This window comes from Xiphophorus couchianus, chromosome 2 (assembly GCF_001444195.1).
Source record: "Xiphophorus couchianus chromosome 2, X_couchianus-1.0, whole genome shotgun sequence".
NCBI lineage: Eukaryota > Metazoa > Chordata > Actinopteri > Cyprinodontiformes > Poeciliidae > Xiphophorus > Xiphophorus couchianus.
In genome coordinates, this window is record NC_040229.1 from 28,914,645 (window position 1) to 28,927,760 (window position 13,116).

At 42.3% G+C, this 13,116-nt stretch overlaps 1 protein-coding gene across 1 annotated transcript in view; it reads right to left on the minus strand.

The window, feature by feature from the left end:
- pparab (peroxisome proliferator-activated receptor alpha b) overlaps positions 1–13,116 on the minus strand; it is a 75,871-nt gene that overhangs the window by 50,120 nt on the left and 12,635 nt on the right. The window contains exon 4 of the mRNA XM_028035668.1: positions 3,022–3,121. The gene's annotated coding sequence lies outside the window, so the exon portion shown is untranslated. The remainder of the gene's footprint in view (positions 1–3,021; positions 3,122–13,116) is intronic.

The following is a 13,116-nucleotide window of genomic DNA, read 5'->3' on the forward strand; positions in this document are numbered from 1 at the left end:
GATGCATGACAAGAGGAGCTTTAATGTCAGCAGTAGTTTAGAAATCCATCTTGTACACACTTGTGCATGTAGGGTCACATGAGATCTGTTGCCATTGGGCGAGAGAGGTGCAACTATGCACAAACACCCACAGTTTAGAGAGACTAACTAACCTAAGAGTCCCTGCCTAGATTTGAACTCAGGACATTTTTGCTGCAAAGCTACGGCGCCATCAACTGCTCCACCGTGTAGCCCTGGCTTAAAAACCATTACCAGCAACACACAACAGTGAATGTTAAATAAGCACACAGAGCACCTGAGATTTATTATCTATTTTCTTTTTATTTTGGGTCGTAACAAAAAGTTGAAAAAAAAAATATCTTTAACCTGCTGCTACCTTTGCACTGCTGACAATCAAAAGCTGCTCTCCAAGAATAGGCGGCTCAGTGACTCAAACTGGTTGGGTTTGTTGGTTTCTGTATGGTGTAGGATTGCTGCCCTTCGGGGAAGGCAGTAGGTTGTATAGTTATCTCCTGATTGGGCAAAATCACTACCCTGAAACCACACAACCTACTACCTCACCCCGTACGAACATCAGAAAAGGCCCTACGTGTTTGCCACTGAACTCAGCGATTTCTAACAAACGTGTGTTCTCTCAGCAACAGGAAACCGACATCCTCAAACGGTCTTTTTGTGACGCTTTGATTTCTATATTTCACATATCACAAAAGTAGTGGTGAAGGAACAGTTTTACACACTGCAGAGGAAGACAAAAGGTAAAATTGCAACGATTGTCTAAAACAAGAGCTTAAACTTGAGAGCAAAACCACCAAAAGTTACTACAAACCGTTTGCAACTAAGGTTCAAATTCCGCGTCCCGGTTAGATCCTGTGTCCAGTCTGTCCGTAAGCTTGTCATTTCCGGCGTTGAGCCGGTTTCAGAGTTCTCCGGCGCTGGTGTCTGACGACATTACAGCCACTTCAGGAAAGACAGTAAGTTGTATAGTTATCTGACAGAAAGGGTGTGACCCCTAAAACTATACAACCTACTACCTCACCCCAAAGGACAGTCTTGATGTAAAAAAAAACAACAACAAAAAAAACAAAACAAAAATAAAAAGACAAAAAAACCCCACAGCTTTCTCTCCTTCGCTCTGCTCCCGCCTGAGTTCATGCCTGTAATCCGCTTCGACACACCTCGCTGAATGCAAAGCAGCAGTTATGATTCACAGAAACACAAACACGCGCGGCGCTCTCCTCTGGGACACCGCGCCGTGAAAGGAGCCTGTGTGTGGAGAGCACAATGTGACAACTGGGTCTTGGAGTTCATGGCTCAGGCCTGAAGGGGAATTCAAATGATCGGACTGGGGCACCCATTTCCCAAACAAATTGCATGGGCAAAGATATTTTCACATTCAAATGCAGCCTGTAGGTAACTTGTATGCTGCAGGCGTAATTGGAACTAACAGGTTTAACCACAAAAGTATGACAATGTGCTGCTACATTTAATCAGCATTACCTCCTGATTGTCCCACTTTGAGTTTACGTATAAAAAGTCGGTGGAGCTGATTTAAATCACAATTAAATCAAATCAACACAAGATGATTGAGAATGTTTTAAATATATTCATACCTGCTGTCATGTCGCAAACACAAACCTCAATGGACTGATGATATTTTGTGTGATAGATCCACATAAAGTAGCGTGTAATTAAGGAAAATTAAGGAAATTAATTCATGATTTTTACAAATAAAAAACCTAGTGGTGTGATGTTAGCATGACTTTACTCCAATACCTCTTAAAATGTTCTTTTTAAAAGTCACTTAAGTCCATTTAAATATTTACCAAATGAACAATTATTAGTTTGTAATTTGATTGTGAACAGATATTTTATTAGCTTGTTAATTTCTTAATTGCTCACGTTGCCGTGTTTGTAATTTTAGTCGTTTTGTTTAATTGAAACAGGTCCGTCTTGTAAATGAGATTTTGGATCTCAATGAGACGACCTGTAGAAACAAAGGTAAAAAAACCCCAACAAAAAACAAAAACATTTAAATAAAACTATAAGAAGTGCTGTTTGTACACAAGCCACATGTGGAAAAAGAAGCTCTGGTTTGATGAGAACAAAACTGAACGTTTTCCACTGTAAAACACGGCTGTGGGGGTATCATGCTGTGGGCGAGCCAGTTCTCCAGCAAGAACAGGCCTAAGGCAGAGCCGTGCACAGTTGTGAAGTAAAACCTCAGTCCAGGTTGGATGGAGAGCAATTTTGAAGTCTTGTCACAGATTCTCATATGGTTTTAGGTCTGGCCTTTGACTAGGCCATTCACATGAATATGCAATAATGGAAATCATTCCGTTGTAGTTCCATCTATCGTAGGACCAACTTTGACCAACTTTCTTGTCGTTGCTGAAGAAAAGTGTCCCCACAGCATCACGGAGCCACTGCCGCGTTTCACAGTGGGGATGGTGAGGTCGGGGAGATGTGTAGGATTAATTTACCGCTTTGGATACAAAAATAAGCTCACTACTGGGTTCACCTGACCACAGGACAACGTTTTCACGGCGCCCCCTGCAGGGCAGGTGGCAAACTGCAAAACAACGATGGCTGCATTTACGCTGAGATTAAATTACACACAGATGGGCTCCATTTATTTACTAAGTGGCACTAATTGGTGGTTCAACGCAAATGCACACCACACTTTTCAGATTTTTATTTGTAAAGAAAACCAAGAGTCATGCATCTTTCTTTGTATCATTTCAGGAGTCGCTATAATAAAAACACATTAAAGTTTGTGTTTGTAACACAACGAAAGGTGTGAACGGTCAGGAGGTGCGAACACGTCTGCGAGGCGTTGTCGGAGCGGCGCAACATGCACAATGCTCTGTAGGGTTTCTTGTTTCCTGAGCTGTTTTTCTTTGTTTCCAAGACAAGAAGAGCGTGAACATTACTGAGAGTGGCTGAGCCCAACAAAGCGCTCATCCCGGTCCACATGTGTGGAACACAGGGCCACAGCTGCTGCTTTCTGTTAATGCTTCTCACCTGCTCCGTAACATGCGGCGAGGAGCACCGACGGGGGCGAACGGGGTCGGCTGGCCTCCCGCCCCGTCACGGTGTCAGTAGCACATCAGGTAGTCTTCACCTAAAAAAATTAATAAAAAAAAAAGAGGGAAGAAAAACCCAAGAGGGAAAATCCGTTACTTCTGTAACAAAGGAAAAGGCGAAATATTTCAACATGATGACTTTTAGATTTGACGTCTGTGAGATCAATTACAAACACCCCAGAGGTTGTCAGCTCATACATGGGGGTCGAGTGGGGGAAGTGTGATTTGTTTTTTCTTTCTTTCTTTCTTAGGAGTGAACATACTTTTCAACTTTCCTCGCAGCCCGATTGATTTTAATTTTTTATTCTTTTGTGGTAAGAAAGATCAGGCATGGCCGATATCCTATATGCTGCTTGACAAACACCACGGCATTCTCCGTGTTTACTCTCCGCACAAACACACCGCCAAACAAAAAGTCACGCGAGGGCGGCCTCGGCCGGCACGTACTCCTGGAGAACTAGTACCTATATGCGAGGGAACAAACGTACAGCACAGCACGTTTACGGAACGGTATGTCTTGAGCCGAGAGGCCCCATTGTGTCTGCTCAGTGGCGAGCCTGAGCCTCCCTGCATTATTCAACGGCGCCTTACTTACACCATAGCATTGTGGATTGTAAGTATGCACAAGCACAGACCCGTAGAGACACAAAAGGAGCGTGCTGATACTCTGCAGATGGAGATAAGCTGACAGGGGACGAATGGAAACACAGAGTACGCGCACACTTAAAAATAAATCAACAGGAGACGGGGATCCGTTTCAAGATCTTGCTGCTAATTCACGATATGTGTTGATCTACTAACTATAGTATAAATAGAAGAGCTGATAGTTTAAGGAGGTGAGATGCAAATGTTATTTAGACTGTAACGAGCGCAGCACACTGCACAATAAGTGCGTTAGGCGGCCACGCCCTGCTTCGCTTCTATCAGTTGCACATCCCAGATGATCTGCACCTGACTCACCCTGCGGTTACAACGAGCACCAAAATGGAGCTGGAAGATGCTAAACAGAAGCTAGAAGCAGGAGGAGTTACACCGCTTAATCAAATTAAGCTCTACAATTGAAAGCAGTAAACGTTTATTTAACATAGTATGTATGGCTTACTTTGGCCCTCTAATTAAAGTTAATCAGTCGGGTCAGATCAGGTTCGGCTGGATGTTTTAGGCCCAATCTAAACTCTAACTAGAATTCTTGCTTGGTTTTCTATGTGCTGTATGTATTGAAGGCTTATTGTTATTGGCTCTGGCCATAAATCTAAACTCTAAATCTACTTTGAAAATTTAATTTAAAAAAGTAAACAAAGAAATTGGCATAGTTTTTCTGAAAAAGGTTTTAGAACCTGCCGATATCCTGCTTCAGCAGATGCAACAAGAATCATCCGTTGGCCGGAATATGTCAATTATTAGCTTGAGCGGCTAAATAAAAAAAATCCAACATCGGCTCCAATCAGTGAATAGACCGTACTAGAGCTGCACGATATATTCAATTGAAATCATCATCGCAATATCAGCATGTGTAATATTCCAAAGTAATGAATTCATAAAATGTATCCCAACAATATTTATGACCAGTTGAACTCCTCATCGCTGTCCATTCCAGACAGAAAATATAGGTTTACTACAACCTATATCATTCCTGAAATATCTAAAAACAAATTTGCAAATTCATGTTTTTCTAATATCATGAAGACTTGCGCCATGTTGCGTTCTTCAGCGTGGATGCTGTCACTGAGGTAGCTACTTTCAGTGTCGGTAATTATTGCAAGATGTCATTGCTATATTCTTTGCTTTATTTCTTAATAAAATAATAATCAAAATGCATTTTGACTCGTTCTTGATTGACTCAGTGTTTCACCTTAGATAAGACTTATTTATTTCCTTAACAATAATTTTTCCTGAATGCCAAAGTTAATGGCGAGTCCAAAAGGGGCAAAGACCATAGTTGACTATCGACCAACTTAAAACAACTCTGATCTATAGTATGAAACATTAGTTCAAACAGATGGCATTTTGTGCACCTTTATAGTTTTATAAAATCTTTATAGTTTTATAAAGGTGCACCACTAAACATTGGACATTGCAATTTTTTGGCTGATTGCTGTATACGACCTTTAAAAAGTCTTACCTGCCAATTCCGATTTTGGCCAGTACCAATTTTTTCTGTCTGAAAAGTTGCTAAATATAGCAAGAAGTTTCTGAGTTGTTAACTGCAAACATGCAGACATGACCTGGTGGACCGGTCCATCAGTCAACCCTCTCTTACAGCAAAGCAAAACAGGTCAGTGGTGGATTTTTAGACTTTTGCCAAATTAGATAAGATTGGTGGATAACATCGATTTCACATTTAGTTATCGGCTGATCACCAATCTCTCAAAATTAAGGGAATCTTAGCTAATTTATCGCCTGGTGCACCTCTACTTATTTACAATCATAATTGCGCTTATTTTTTTTTTACAGGAAATTGAAGTAGGAGACAGTGCATTGCCAATGAACTTCCAGTGCGAAAACATCTACGGAAGTCTGAACATGCAACAGTTTGTGGTCCAAGTAATTACCTAATGTAAAAGCATTGCAGGGTAAAATAAAGGTAAAAATTATACAATTTACGTTTACTGTTTACCCCACTGTTAAATCAGACAATTACTTAAACTAAAAACATGTTACAAGTAAAATCATTGTTGATGCACTACTTTCTGTCTTCATTTCCTGTGCAAATAATCATCGACACGGCAAACGTGATGACTGCTTACAGGTTCATAAAACCACCCTTAGACCCTCTTGAATTATCTTTAACCTCTTGGTCCAACCTCTCTGGATTTACACACTAAATGAGGACGCCAAGAGAGTCGCCTACTTCAACTATTGTGAGCTATTGTGCCACTCGATGCATAAATGGTTTGGGCTCTAAGTAAGGAATCTCTGCTAGAAAAATGTAAATCACGTTTGAGTCCTGTAAAACGCTCAGCGACATGTGGCCCTGACTTCATAAGGCAGGGTCAAGGCGCACTCCTCCCAGTCTGCTGACTGGACATACTTCAGTCTAATATAGTTTATGGCTGCAGGGTCCTGGCCAGCTGAGTGCATGTTCAGAAAAGCTACTGCTTTCAAGTGAAGCCAGGTCTTATACTGCAGTGACAGAGAGACATTCACACCTACACGCAGCAGAGGACACGAGCGCCCACACGCTTTTTCACCCGAACGTTGTCCACCTTACAAAGTTCAGCCTTCTCAGAAGTGTGCAATCGCGGCAAAGCATTCCCTTCAGCTGTGCCACCGACACGCCGCTTCCATCGGCTCCTCGGAGGCTCTGCGGTGCAAAATGTCTTGCTTTCCACACCTCACCGTCTCGTAATGTCACACGAACGCATGAGCAACTAAACAAAGTCAACAGACGGGCTTCGCGAGGACACGGTTTCAAGACAGGCGTCCACTCGCAGCGGCTCGGCGACCCCCCCCCCCCCGAGGGAGCCAGGCACAACATGATCTTTGTTTACGTCATCTTATTTTCACAACGACGTTTGCAGCAAAAAAAAAAAGAAAGAAAAAAGCGCACACTGCCTAAAAAGTCGCTGCAATTCAATCACACTTGAGTCTTGAGTGCCTCGGCGCCGATCAATCAATACCCGAGCATAGTTTGACTGAAGTGACAGTGGAGGTGGAGTGCTGTAACCCTGTAACCTGATCTGTGGGCTCTCAAATCTCTGTGGTCAGTGGGTGTAAGGACTGTTCAGGAAAAAAACAGGTCCTTGTACAATCTGTGACCACTCTTTGCATGTATCTGGTTATGATTTAAGCCATCCTGATTAGATCAGTTGTCCAGTTGAACTGCAGATTTGTAGTTGTGTTCATATTGAGTCGTACATCTAGGGCAAATTTGCTAAATTGTGCAAAGTTCAGCAGGTTTTGCACACTCTATTCCCACTTTTTATCCTTGAAGTATTTTACATTTTCTCAGGTTGCAACCACAAACATGGTTTGAATTTTTTTATTATTAATATATTTTTTTAATACATTTGTATTTATCGTAATATACTCTGACTCCCCCAGACATTAGAAAGAGCTTACTAGGGCTGCAGCCCAGGGCCAAAATTCTTGGAGAACCCACAGATTTTTTTTTTTTTTTTTTGATAAATGTATGTTTAGCAAACATTGTACTTTATACAATACTAATAGGCCCATATCAGGCGAGATGCAGTGGCGGCTCCAGCTAAGCTAAGCATTTTACTGAGGATGCTATGACTGATTTTTTTCTCCCTATAGTTATCAACACACACGCATCAGTATTGTTATTTTAATCAGATTGATTTGCATTTATTTGACGCTTAGACGTCAGCACAAAGCCTTCAGCCATTAGCAAGATTACTTCCAGATAATATTACATTGTTTAGGTTAAAACAGCATTCATGACAAAGGGGATAGACAAAGGAAAAAGGAGAGCATTGGCTTGAACATCCATCGTGGTGGAGACATGGATTTAAACATATTTATTTTTTTGAATTAACTTGTGTTTATTTAATTGCCTAATTAACCGCTACAGGGCTTGATTTGACTATCACTATTATGATAAAAACATGTTATGCTTACTACCGGTTATCTTTGAGCTGACTAACATGGTAGTTTGGTATCATAAACACTGTCAATATTGCTGAATATTGTTATCACCTAGATAAGAGACGTACACTTTCTGACAAATTGCGACCGCCGATTGGTCAGTTGCTGACAAATACCCTGGAATGATTGGGGGAGGATGGCTCCAGGTCTGCATGTGGGCGGAGCCGGCATCATGTCAACTGTTTCCTGGAAGTGATAGTATGCATAGACAAAGTTTAAATCCTCTTGTGGGATGTGTTTTTAATTTTTACTCAGTATATAATAATTTCTTTGTATTTTGCATCTTTTGATAAAAATGCCGCAACAACTACATATAGGTAATGTTAAATCAGATAAAAATAATAAATGCAATATTTTCTGGGGGTGCTATGACTTTTCCAGGGGGGGCTATAGCACCCCCTAACGCCGCCACTGGCGAGTTGCATAAGCATTTTTGGATTTTTATGGATATAAACAAAACTTGCATATTTGAAAATTGTAAAGTCATGGTAAATTTGTTTGGGAACAACAAGGAGCCACAAGTCAGGGAACGTATGAAACCCACAAAGCATCGCTTCATAGCAGCTGATATATTACTTAATAATGTACTGTAATTTGAATTGGCAAAATATTTTGTCCTCAGTGGATAGGGCACCAAAACTGGCCCACATCCTTGTAAATCGGGCCCTGCTGACACTCCTAAACAAATCAAGTGCCTTTTACAAAAGTCTCCATACTTTTTGATTCCATGTTTTTCCAGAATAAAATTTCCTCTGCAGACTTTTATACACCTGAAATCTATATCTGAAAGTTTAATTTCAAAACATTCGCACAGAACTGTGTTCAAATTAAAGACTGAATTGGAACAAAGTACACAAAGTAAATCAGTGTATAATTTAATCTCTATAAATCCAGCTGCTCTGCGAAGGACTCACAGGTTTGAATGTGAGCGCCCTATCCGACTCTGGTGTGGTTTGAATGCATATGTGGAGCCAAGCAGACAGGAAACTGTCGCAAACGCAGGAAGCAGACTATAACGCAGTGCATTATGGGTAAATGTGACCAAAACAAATGAACGAGTTTAGCGCTAGTGTGCGGAATGGCTCGAGATCTTTTCCCAACAGCAAAAGAGAAATTGAATAATCACTGAAATCTGACGGCACTCTATTTCTATGTAGATTTCTCGAAGAAGAAAGTTGCGCTCATGTCTTCTTCAGAGGTTTTAATGTTGTTTCCCTCAGTGGTTCTTGGTGCAGCGCCACCACAGGCAAGATGGGAAACAGGTTTTTTAATTAGTTTGGAGCGTTTGACACAACGCAGTGTGAAAATGTAACAGAGGTTGCAATCAAACCGAGTCTACCAACCAGATGTGAAAACACTCTTACATTTAAATTTGGGGATTTAAAGCCTGTCCATTGTGGTTGCTTTTAACAACTTCTGTATTACATTAGTTCTTCTATTTATTTGGAAAACAAATAAGTAATGCTCCTTTCATAATGTAAGGGATTTGGTTTCTGCCTGCTTTAGACAAAAGATGTCTGAGCGAGGATGGGAGGAATCCAGATAGCAATGGCAGGGGCATTTATAAAGTGAAGCATGGTTACTGTGTACCCCCCCCCCCCCCCGCCTCTGCCCAGACCCCCCCATCTATTTATACCAAGGCCAAGGGGCAGGCAGCAGGAGGAGGCAGGATAGGAGCTGGGGGGTGGAGGGGTGGTGTGGAGGGTGTGGGCAGGTTCTGTTACACATGCCAGGGGCAATGGCTGGGGCAAGCCGCAGGGGGATTCTGCTCAAAGTCAGACAGGCTGACCTCCCTGTCACCTTTGCATGAGGCAGATATTATGCTTGCAAACCATGTGTGAGCGTGTGTGATATACAGAACAAGAGTTTTTTACGGGAGCACGCGCGCCGGTCCGATTGTGCGTTGCAGCTTCACCTGCGCGCCTAAGCTCGGGTTTCGCCTGCGAGTTCGTCGCTGCCGATCAACATGTGTCCTGACGTGTGTGACAGAGCGAGGCAGCGAGCGCGCGCATGAGCTCGTAACGCTGTTTGTGTGTTTGCCTGTCAGGATAAACTGTCCCCTGGTGATTTAGCTCTCCACTCCGCCCCCGGCAGAGCCATAAAAACATGCCAGGAGAAGAGGGCGGGGATTAGGCAGACTTAGCTGATCCCTAGCCTTGCAGCCCCATCTTTTAGTGTAAAAATGTGACCCTAATCATTGTAATGACAGGGTGAGCAGCAGGGGTTTGCTCAGACCACTCTGTCCAACCTTGCCAGCTGCCTCTCATTTCTCACACATGCAGTATTTTGACATTACGTGCGCAGAGGAGCAGAAAGGGTTTTGCATGCGCACAGGCGGGAGACTCAGTTCTGCAAAGAAGCGGCTTTGTTTAGGTTTAGACATCACATTTTGGAAGACATTGCTTCAGGGGAGACTTAGAAACTTATTTTTGTGAACTGCATCCTTCAGTGCGAGAACCAGAAGGAAGCTGCGATTCTTGTGTTCTGCGTTAACACCAGGGGTGCATTCACACCAGCCCTGTTTAGCTTAGTAATTGAACTCTAGTTCGTTTGTCTACAAAGTCCGGTTCATTTTGGGAGTAATCATAATCAAACTCTGACGTGGACCAAAAAAGCAAACTCCGATCCGACTAAAAACTAAGGTCTCTGTTTGATTAATGTGAAATCTGGTGTGGTTCGAAAGCAGGACCATCGTAAAGGGAATTCTGGGTAAAAACAACCAAAACAAACAAGCAAATGTAGCGCCAGAGGAACAAATGGCTGATGGTGTTTTACCAAAGACAATAGTGAATTTCTATTACAGCTACAATCTGACTATACTCCATTTTTGTTGAAAAGAAGCTTAGCTCATGTCTTCTTCTGAGGTTTTTGTGTTTCCCTCAGTAGGTTCTTAGTGCAGTGCCATCAGAGGCAACACGGTAAGGAGTTTGGTTCGTGCATCATGAAAGAGAATCGCAGCAGCTGAAAATGTAACAAATGTTGAAACTTTGGTCCCCAATCAACTGGAGTCTACCGGACTATGAGGTGTGAAAACACACTGAAGCCACACAGGAGCCTGAAAGTAAATGTAAAACCTAGTAGGGGGAAAGGTTTTCCTTTGCTAGGGAAGGAAAACCTGTCACAGGATGCAAAATACTTGACTGAGGTGGAGGTTCACATTCTAGTAAGACAGCAACCAAGAACATACAGCCAAGCTTGAACGGAATGGTTTGGAATCAAAGCTTGCTAATGCTCTGAAATGGCCTAGCCAAAGCCTGGACCTAAACCAAAGCCAGGGACTGTGAGAAAACTGAAACTGTTGCTCACAGATGCTTTTTGTTCAAGTTTTGACCAAATAAATCAGTCTTTTGATGAACAAACAAAACCAGGTGTCTCTTTTCCTCCACATTTATAAACTTTTTAACATCCATTGTCTTCATGTCAGCAGTCATCTACATTTGTTTTTTTGCATATTTCAGCACTGATGTTGGAGAGCCGCGTGCCGTGAGCCGCCTGTTGGGTCTCTGGCCATTACCACAGGTTTATAGTCCTTTTGCTTCACCCAGCCTACAGGCATCTCTCTCCCTTCACCTTAACCAGCGCCTCATCAGGCTGCATCTGTTGCCAGCTATATTTAGATTGGGACACATGGATTTAAACTCCGACTTACAGATGAGAGGGAGAGACGCGTAACCTTTGAGAGGTTGTTTCTTCCAGGCAACAGCGGAGTTAAGTCAGCAGTTCTAGCTGAAAGCTGCAGCCGTAAATATAGCCCAGTTAGCCGCAGATAGAACCGAAAACACGGATTTGGCAGCGGTTATTAGCGAATGTGCAGTTTTTTTGCGACAGCTGCCAGAGTGAAAGCGAGCGTACAGTAATGTTCTCCGATAAGGAGACATGGAATCGGGGGGAAAAAAACAAAACTGTGATGCGTTTCTGTGGCTTCGAATCTCCCCCTCTTCAAGTGGAGGCCACATTTCTGCCTAAAAGCGCTTTGAGCACGCCGCGGCGCTCGCACCGCACTCAGCGTGTGATATGTGACCATGCTGCACGGCCATCTGCTCTATATAACCATAAACAAACGCGGGCCGGCCAGCTCCGCCATATCACTTCCAAGAGGTCTAGGCTGTCTAAATGTATTCATGCTTTAGTCTCTGGGTAGATGGTGGAGCGATATGCCCCAGAAACCGACAATGCTTATGCAATGGCATTTAATAATTCATTCCACAAACACAATATGGATGCCGCTCTGTCCCATATGCAAACACATGAGCAGATTAAGGAGGGAGCAGCCAAAGGGGACAGAGTGCATGCTGCACTGTTAACGGAGCTCCTGACTGACTGGCTGCCTGTCGCAATGAGAGATCGTCTGTGACAGGCCTAAATAGGCTGCCTATATCTGACGAGGAGGAATGAGCAGGGGGGATTTCTGCAATGTTCTGCAGCTAGACTCTAAGTTAGAGTCTAAATTTGAGACAGTGTGGACGTATTTATACATATGGCATAACTTCGAGCCTCGCAAATGTATTCGCACCCCGTGAACTTTGCCGTGTTGCGGCTGCAAACTTCGGCGTACTTGGATGGGATATGAATGCGACAGGCACAGAACGGTGCATAAAAAAAAGGTGTGGGCTGTAAAGAGAAAAAATCTCAAAAGGTGCAGACAGCATTCAGCCCTTTTACTCCGATGTGCTGAAATAAAATCCACCAGTTGCCTTTTGATCGCCTAATTTGTAAAGAAGAGTCTAGCTTTGTGTAGTTTCTAGTGCAAATATCTTGAAATAGAGGAAAACGAACATTTTGAGCGAGGTTGAAGGGTTTATTTTAAGTCAATAATTACATAAAATCAGTTAACAGGCAGATTTTTTTTCCACTTAGAGCAAGACATTTTCCCCCATGTTGTAAGTGAAAATTCTGCTAGTGGAAAGTGGAACTAGTATTTTTTTTTTTTAAATCTATTTTTAAATATTATTGACTCAAAACAAGTTTCTATAACTTTATTTCAATGTGTAACTTAAGATATTTTCACTAGAAACTAATAGGAAAAAAAACACTTGGTAAGATTTCGTGTTTTATGAATGCAACTATTGTTAAAAGAAAGCCATCAGAAGACATTCTGCTGTTATAACGTGGGAAAAGATGCTCTGTTTAGATGAGACTAAACCAATATTTTTGGCATACATGGAAAACTGTATTTGTGGGAAAAACACTGAGAAATTGTGGAGGAAGCATCATGGTTTTGAGAAATGTTTTTGTATTTTTTCTTTGCCAGGAAGTTTCAAATCAGATTGGATTGAAATCAGATCAGGAGTCTTGAAACAATATTTTAAAAACTGATGTCCATCAATCGACCTCCATCCGATCTGAGTGAGCTCAAGCTGCTCTGCAAAGGAAAAATGGGTAAAAGTTTCAAACTCCGGATAGAAGACTAGCTTGTTTGCTCTAA